Below are 8451 nucleotides of genomic sequence, written 5' to 3'. Positions count from 1 at the left end.
ATCCAAAAAAGGCAAATTTGATATAACATCCAAAAATCAGTTAATGCAATGCATTATATAAATAGAATAAAGGATAAAAACCATATGATCATCTCAGTAGATGCAGGAAGAGCATTTGACAAAATCAACACTCTTTCATGATTAAAAAAAAAAGTCAACAAACTAGGAATAGAAGATAATTTCTTTAACCTGTTAAAGGATGCCTATGAAAAACCCACAGCTAAAACTTAGTGGAGAAAAGCAGGATGCTTTCTCCCCTAAAATGAGAAAGAAGACAAGGATGACTGCCTTCATCACTTCTATTCAACATCATACCAGAAATTCTAGGCAGGCCGTGTAGATAAGAAAAAGAAATAAAAAGCATTCAGATTGGATAGGAAAGTAAAACCATATTTGAAGGTAACAGGATCTTATACTTAGAAGATCCTGAGGAATTCACTTAATATTAAAACCTATTAGAAATGATAAATGAGTTTAACAAGATTCCAGGATACAAGAGCAATATACTAAAGATTAATTGTATTTCTATACACTAGGAATGAAATATCTGAAAATGAAATTAAGAGCTTAATAATAAAACACCCAATTTTAAAAATTGGGCAAAGGGTATGACTATGTATTTCTCCAAAGAAGTTACACAAATGGTCAATAAGCACATGAAAAGTGTTCCTATCATTAGCCATTGGGGAAATACAAATCAAAACCACAGTAAGATACCACTTCATACCCAGTAGGATAGTTATAATGGAACAGATAATAGCAAGTGTTGGCAAAGATGTGAAGAAATGGGAACTCTTACACAATGTCAGTGGGAATGTAAAACGATGCAGCCACTTTAGAAAATAGTTGGGCAGTCCCTTACACATTTAAACATAGAGTTGTCATGTAAGCCAGCGATTCCTCTACTAGGTAGATACATAAATACATATATCCAGACAGAAGTTTGTACATGAATGTTCAGAGCAGCGTTGTTCACAAAGCCAAAAAGTGGAAACAACTCAAATGTTGAACAGAAAATGAATGGATGAATAAAACGTGCATTACTCATATGATAAAAAGCAATAAAAAGGAGTGAAGTTCTGATACATGCTATAATCTGGATAAACCTTGAAAACATTATACCAGGTGTAAAGTCAGAAAAGACCACATGTTGTATGATTCCATTGATATGAAATGTCCAGAATAGATGAATCCGTAGGGACAAGAAGTAGATTAATGGTTGTCCTGGATTTGGGGAGATAGAGAGAGAGACTGCTAATGGGTATGGGGATTCTTTTCTGGGTGATAAATACGTTCTGGAATTGAGACTGTGGTGACGGTTGCACAATTTTATTCTAATAGCTCTTGAATGGTGCACTCTAAATGGGTGAACTATATTATATGTAAATTATATCTAAATAAACCGTTTTTTTAATGTTTTAATAAAAGGGATAATGGATTGAAGGTTCAAAGATGAATAAGACTGGCCCACATTTGGGGCCTGGTATTATGAAAATGTTTCTTTTCACCTGTGAGACTCCAGGCTCTTTTCCTGTTCCAGTGTTCATTTTTAAATGAAATAAAGACAAACCTTTTATGCTTCCATGGAAATTTGTATTACGTGTAAATTACCATTCTGCTCTAGAATATAGGGAACTATCTCATAAATGGTATGCCTATCCCCAAACTCATAGCTCAAAAGCATGTTTTGAAATTTTAGAAATAATTAAGTTAATGGAAAGACCTATTTATAACATCAACAACCTTTATGCCAAAATGAGAAAATTAATTGTAAAGTGATTTGACAGGGCTGGATCAATGAAATAATTTTAAAACTATATAGATATATATTGGATTGACCAAAAAGTTCATTTGGGATTTTCTATAACATCTTACAGAATATATATATATAAAACATATATATATTCACTATATATATTCAGTATTAATTAGCTTCTTTATATAGCAAACTACAAACTTTTATCTTGGAATGTGCTAGTTACAAAAATGAATGTTAACTGAGTGACTTCCTTCATAGAGCTCAACTTTGAATGTGATTCTTTTCTTTAGTATTCATTTGGGAATGAATTGTTGACTCAGACTTAACGCATATAGACCTTTTCTAGAAGTGTTCTAGGAAATTAACTAATAATCAAGTATGACACACTGAAAAAGAAAAAAAGCATGTATCAGGGCTGATTCACAAGTAAGATCCTTCTGGAGCACCTGATGGTCGATGTGTAGTCACCTGGAGTCTTTGCAGCCACCACAAAACTTGTGGTTACCATCTTCTGACCATTTTAAATGAGCCCCACAGGCCAGCTCCAGATTACACTGGGATCTCATAAAAGGCCACTACAGTGTCTTGCTTTTGAAGTTTCTCCACACCATCTCCTATCAGCATGATCCTGTTCCCCAGCTTTTCTAAGTTAAATTCCCCTCTTCCAGTGCATGCCTTAGCCTCTTGGCCTCATTTTGATTTGAGACTCCAGACCCCATCCATCCATTTCTACCATTATATGATATGCCTGGAAACTGTCAATGAATCATACCTACACCCCAGAACCTCCACCCTTCTCACTGGCTGGAGGTAATGAGTCAGTAGTATTAAGCACAAAGTATAAATTGAGACTGACATAGGTGCTTTATATAGATTAACTTTCAATCTTCATGGCCATTCTCTCCCTTGGGATTTCAGTGGAAATGCTCTAAACGTTGTAGGACCTTGCATACAATTACTCAACTAATATGGGCAGAATTCGAGTACTTCACTCCTGCACCACTGTTTCTCTCAACCTGGACAAAGAATGCCTATAAGGTCACCTGGAAGGTCACACACAGATTCTCTGGCCCCAGCCCAGACCAACTGAATCAGATCAGGTGAATGGGAGGGTAGTATCCAGAGTCTTAGCGCTTCACAGTATCCACTGGTGATTCTGATACACACCAGTTTAAACAATGCTGCATTATTCTTCCTTGAGCGTTTAGTACAGCATTTCAGCAATTTCCTAAAAAGATTCAAATCCCTTAATGGCCAAAATGCACATTGCCAGCATCATATTCACAATGGATGGGGAAGATGTTCTTCTACTTCTCTTTCCAATCCTTATTTGTTATTTGTTCATGATACATTATGTACCAGAAAATCCAAAAGGAAAAAAAAAATCTAGCAACAAATTACTCAGTGTGTCTGCAGCACCACTTGACTAAGAGGATGAGCTCGGAAATCTGATTTTTACTAGTCATTATTCAAACATACATAGAGGACCCTCACCCCAACAACTCTAATGGCTAAGCTGCAGGCTTGTTCTAGATCCACTAAACCCTCTTGCTGATGAACTGAAGTTGGGTTTACAATCATGGTCCTTGTGCTCCTGTTTTAGACACAAAGATCCGTAGGCATGGAGAGATGTTGATAGTCTTCACACTCTTGAGAACAAGGCTTCTCAAAATGGGAAGGGGTTGTTGTTTTGTTGTTGAGTTGTACAAATTCTTTATATGTTCAATATTTTGGATATTAACTCCTTACGGGAAATATGATTTGCAAATATCTCCTCTGATTCAGTAGGTTGTCTTTTCGTCTTGTTGATGGTTTCCTTTGCTGTGCAGAAGCATTTAGTTTGATGTTGACCCATTTGTTTATTTTTGCTTTTGTTGCCCCTGCCTGAGGAGATGTATCCAGAAAGATATTGCTAAGATCGATGTCAAAAAGCCTACAGCCTATGTTTTTTTCTAGTTTTATGGCTTCAGGTCTTACATTCAAGTCTTTAATCCATTTTGAGTTGATTTTTGTGTATGATGTGAGATAGTGGTATAGTTTCATTCTTTTCCCTGTGGTGGCAACAGTTGGAAACTAAATTTTTGGTGATGAGCATGTTGTATACACAGAAGTTGAAATATGATGTCGTACACATAAAACATATGTTATAAACCAATGTTACCTCAATTAAAAATTAATTTTGAAAAAGAAAATTAAAAGGAGGCATGTGCACAAAAAATGGGAAGGGGGGAAAAGTTTTATTGGGTGCATGGTAGAAAGGGCATATTTAGGATTTAGCTCATTAGTTGTATGTACTGTCCCCAAATTTAATCTTCACTAACACCCAGCACAATGCCTTGCTAGTGGTAAGTTTCTTCATAAATATTTGCTGGGTGAATGAGTCAAGATACTAATCGGTCTTGCGTGAATATCAGAAGTAGAAGAGACCTTTGAGAGACTTGATTCAAACATCTCCATCTCCTTTTACAGTTGAGGAAACATGATCACTGGTCAGAACTCAACTCCTTTCCCCAAAAGGATGAGGTCACTCTCATTTCTCTCCCCACATTTCAGAGCACTTAGCTCAGGGTGTTTTCCCATCCGAGCTAAGGTCTCTATGAGTCTCTGACCTTTTATAGATTTCTCAGCTGTAATATTGTTTCCACACATCACTGTGGCTTCAGGAAGTGCTGTTTCTCCTCTCACCCTTTCCTTGATACTGATAACTGCCATATTCCTGAGAAAGAAAAATTAAAAGCACACTTGTTGAGAGAACCAAAGAAAGAGGCGAAAGGAGATAGAGCTCACTGAAAGACAAGTGGAGAGAAGAGAAAGGTGCAGAGGATAATTTCAAGAAAAAAACCACATTGAGCTAAAAGTGTGAAGCCTTAGAACACCCCCTCTCAGGGTAGAGTTTCATTCTCACTGATAGGACAAAGGTTTTCCCAACAGAAGAAGTTTAGCACGTTATATAAATACCCCAATATGCGTATGCAGTGGTAGTAATAATTAGTTTTCTCCCCCTTTCATCTCCACTGTTTCTGCCTACACATGTTTCCTATTTTGAGCTTTGGTGTAACAAATGCATCTTTCAAACGGGAAACCCACGCCTTGTTTGCACAAACACAGGTCTCTTTATCGCCCCGTGCAGTCCCTCCATCTCGCGGAACTGAACAATGAGGCATTTTCTTCTCTCCCCGGCCCCAGAGCTCTGACAAAATTCATTTAATTTCCATGGAAAATGTAATCTGCAGATAATAGTAGGTCACTCACGGCAATATCATTTCACTCTCCCAGATCACCCTTGTTGTGCTAATTGTGGGACAATGTAATAGACAGCTAAGGCTTGCAGATGGAATTAGACGGGGCATTTTGTTTTTGCAATGCTATGAAGAAGGATATAAGAGAAAGTGTCAGCAAATGCCATAGACCTTGTCCCCCTTTTGTAAAATGACTCAAGCAACAAAGGGAAGTCTCCTCGTGTACAGGGCATCTTCGATATTCTTGGTGTCACCTGCAAAATCCACAGGATTTTGGTGTTTCACTGGGCATCTTTGGACCACTTCAATGCTCTACCTTACCTGATGAAGCAAGTGCTTCAGAAGCTGAGAGTAGCCAAATAATTGCCTTGGCAGGTAATGATCACCCACTAATCCATCATTCTTGCTTTGAAATATTTTAAAAATATCGATCACCTCTTAGGTTCTTCCTTCTGAGAGAAGCAGAGGCCCTTTCTGTGTAGAACGACTTTCCTCAGTGCAGAAGCCTACACCTGCCCATGCGTGCTTAGGTTCTTGGTCTCTCTCTTTCTTTTTTTTATTGATTATAATTGACATGTAACACTCTCTTGTTTTTGAGTTGGCAAAGTCAGGAACTATCATGGAATCGCGAAAAGTGGGCCCAAAGATGACCAAGCTCAACACTCTAATTTATTTCATGACTGTTTTCTTCTAACAGAGATCATTCGTGGTCATTGTACATTATTTGAAAGGGTGAAGAAAGCAGAAAGAAGCCTATCCTCCAGCGAGTCCCTAAGTGCAGACAATAAAGGTGAAGGAAATCATTCTCCTCGAAGGAGCAGAGCAGGGGTGGGAGGGTGTGTTTACAATGAGATTTGGGAAGCGGATACTTGAAAAGTGTGTGTGTGTGTGTGTGTGTGTGTGTGTGTGTGTGTCCCTCAGCCATCTGCATCACTGATGCGCTGTGTCTGACCCACATGTGCTGCCCACTGTATGATGCAGAGGCAGGACAGCTCAGGCACAGCCCCCCAGCTCCTCTCCTGCCAAAAAAACAGAGAGGCCTCCTGGGTCGGGTCGAAGCTTGGCCAGCTCCAGGGCTTGAGGCCAGATTGTCAGGCTCTGATGAGGAAAAGAGCTGGCCCATTCCCTGCTCTCATTCCCCAGCCTGGTTTTGGTATGTGAGGATGGAAAATATCCCCACAAGCTGGGGAAAGAGAGAGAAAGAGGGAGAAGTTCAGAGATCCTAGGAGACAGGACAAGAGAGAGGGAGCCCCAGGAATAAAGAGAACCCACTGGAGACAGCAGACGGAGCTAAAGAAAAGGCAGAGAAGGAGAAAAACAGGGTGATGGGAGGGAGAGGGGCACAGGGAGAGAGGAGCCAGACAGGGACAGGGGGTGAAAAGAAAAGAAACACACGCGAGGAGGATTGAAAGAGACAGAGAGACTCAGAGTGAGACAGAAAGTAGAAACCAACAGGAGTGCTGTGAGGCTCTGAGGAGAGAGGAGCCTGTAATACTGAGCCTGACTGAGCCTGAGGCTGGAGGTGAGTGTGTGCCTGAGGCTGTGTGTGTGTGTGATGGATGGAGGTGTAGGAGAGTATGCGTGTGCATGGGATGGATGGATGTGTGGAAGGGGCCTTGGACAGGCACAGGATTGGAAAGCTTTCTCTAACTTACGCTATGCCCTCTGCCGCATCTACCCCTAAATACCTCAAGCACTTCTGTAAGTTTCAAAAAGATGTTTTATCTTCATTCTTCCACTCTTCCTTAAAAACCATTAGTATTTCCCCCATTCCAGTCATTTTCTCAGCAGCTCAGTGACTCTCTGGTTTATAACTCTGCACGCTGAGACGCAGCAGGGGGTCATTCTGAAGGGGAGTCCTGTAGGCCTGAAAGCGGTGTGAGGGGAGCGAGCTCGGGTCCATCGCAGGGGTCAGACTCAGCTTCCACAGGGCACTGAGGGCTAAGTTGGATTTCTAGCTCTAAGGTCACTGATAGAGGAAGGGTCAGTCCTGAACAGTCAGATGGGTTAGGGTTAGTTATATCCACGCACATATGTTCCCCATCCTGGAGGACAGCCTCTGGTCCATGAGCAGAGTATAGCAGCACTAGGATGGAGGGACACTGGATCCTGGGCACAAAGACCAGGAGAAAATTCTAGGAGTTGATTTGGGGTGGGGAAGCGTGGTGAATAGATAGTTACGTGTATGGGCAAGGCAGCCTAGGGACATAGGACTCTGAGAATGAAGGCAAGTGTGGGAGACCCAGCATGGAAAAATGGGGCTCCCCAGCAGACGCAGCTGGGCTTCTCCACCCTAGCTCACTAGGTGACTTCATTCAAAGTCTCACGAGACAGAGCTGGAGCCTCCTGCCTGTGAAACTTGAGCCCTGGACAATGGTGGACCCAATTGTGAGGAATGGAGAGAATATAGTCCAGTGTGGTCCCTGGCCTGTACATAGGAGACAAAGGCAAACACACACATACTGCACATACACACATTCACATGCATAAAGGCACACACACACACACACACACACACGCACGCACACACACACACACACACACACACACACACCCTCTAAGGAATGATTAACTTTACATACTTGATGCTCGAAGTGTGGTCCATGGCCCAGCAACATCAGCATCACCTGTATGCTTGTTACAAATTCAGACTCTCAGACCTCATCACAGACATACAGATCAGGATCTGTGCTTTAGCAAGAGCACATTAAAGTCTGAGAAGCAATACTCCACAAGGCGGGGGACCAGGGAAGGCTTCTCAGAGGTGTAATAATTTCATGAGTTGGGCATTACTTTCTTTGTCTTGTAAGTAAGGGCGATGAAGTTTGAAAGATTCTGTATTAGTAGCCCAAGGTGGCCTAGCTATTAAGTGACAAAGGCTGGTCTCAAACTCAGGTGTAAGGACTCAAGATTAAACTTGGTAAGCCGAGACTACCACTTACTCACAGCTACTGTGTGCTAAGCCCAGACCTGAGCACTTGATTACATCTATTCACTACCTGGATTCGCACAGCAACCAGACAAGATATCTTTTCGCCAGTCCACAGAGAAAGAAACAATAGTCTCAGGGAGGTCAATATTTTTTCCCAATGCCACACAGCTGGCAGGAAGCAGAGCTGGGATTCAAATCCACAACTGTCTCACCCCTGACCCTAGGCTTTATTTTTGATTCTGCTCTATATTGCCCAGCGGTTGGCCACTATACCTTTCTGCTTCATTTTCTAAAGATGTAAAATCTGTTCTAGTTTCAACTGCCATCCTGTCCCCCTTTTGGTCACAGTCAGCCTGTAGGAGCCAGGCCTGTACCAGCAAGGCAAGATCACTGAAGCCACATGTTGAGGGCAGGTAGCAGACAGATCTGGGCACGTGTGAACAATAGCACTGGAAATAAAGACTCCTGATCAGCCCAGCATTTGGAACCCAGTGGTGGGGTCAGAACTAGAAATTTGTGTT

The sequence above is a fragment of the Aethalodelphis obliquidens genome, unplaced genomic scaffold (assembly GCF_003676395.1).
Source record: "Aethalodelphis obliquidens isolate GAN/ISIS:26980383/991018 unplaced genomic scaffold, ASM367639v1 scaffold20, whole genome shotgun sequence".
NCBI lineage: Eukaryota > Metazoa > Chordata > Mammalia > Artiodactyla > Delphinidae > Aethalodelphis > Aethalodelphis obliquidens.
The sequence above is the reverse complement of the archived record's forward strand: the minus strand, read 5'-3'. Positions refer to the sequence as shown.